The sequence below is a fragment of the Pelophylax lessonae genome, assembly GCF_965119305.1.
Source record: "Pelophylax lessonae genome assembly, chromosome: 1".
Taxonomy (NCBI): domain Eukaryota; kingdom Metazoa; phylum Chordata; class Amphibia; order Anura; family Ranidae; genus Pelophylax; species Pelophylax lessonae.
Window position 1 is genome coordinate 534,770,578 of NC_138768.1, and position 742 is coordinate 534,771,319.

A 742-nucleotide genomic window follows, 5' to 3' on the forward strand; every position below is an offset into this window, starting at 1 on the left:
AACGCCATTAGCTAAGGAGGGTTCTTAATTTACAAAAAAAAATAAAGCACCTGTCGTCTAGTAATGTCTAGGGAGAAGTGTTACTATCCTCCAAACATAAAACAGGGCAGCAAAAAGTGTAGATTTTTTTTTTCCTTCCTAATAAAACTGAAGCAGAATGGAAATTGTAATATATTATGGCTGTCCTTTAAAACCCTCTTGGTTTCCTTAAAAAAAAAAAATTGGTGCACACAAGGATATCCTAGCTCATGGACATTAGTTATCTATATTGATTGGATATATATATATATATTGGTATATAGGTCATGGGGATTATGTATACAGTGGCATTGATAGCATATTTTCAATGTCTAACTATAAATCTCTCTTGTTTTTCTTTAGGTGGACAAACAGTATTTTCTGGGTTGAAGATTCATTTGAGGTGGCTCATTGTGCATGCATATAGCAGTGCATCTTTATATATTTTTGCCCCCTCCCCCTCCTTTTTGTGTTTTTTATTTAATTTTTAATGAGCCTTCTAAATAGGAAATAGCTTTCCTAATTTTTTGAATTTAACTAGTCTTATTTTACGATGGCTTTGCTTATTCAGTTGTGTTCACATTATTTCACCAGCATGGAAGATAAAAAAATTGTGTTTTAAAAGCCTTGTATGCCCACATCATGATGTAGCTTGACCCCATTTTCTTCATAATAAAATTTCCTTTACTTTTGTAAAATACGTTGTGTGTTTTTTTTTTTTGGT

The 742-nt window shown here is 31.9% G+C and overlaps 1 protein-coding gene across 4 annotated transcripts in view; it reads left to right on the forward strand.

Moving 5' to 3' along the window:
- The window catches only part of HNRNPD (heterogeneous nuclear ribonucleoprotein D), a 35,625-nt gene extending 35,094 nt beyond the window's left edge, over positions 1 to 531 (forward strand). For all 4 annotated transcript variants that reach the window (XR_014225906.1, XR_014225907.1, XM_082272293.1 and 1 more), the window contains one exon: positions 382 to 531. The gene's annotated coding sequence lies outside the window, so the exon portion shown is untranslated. The remainder of the gene's footprint in view (positions 1 to 381) is intronic.
- Positions 532 to 742: the final 211 nt, after the last annotated feature.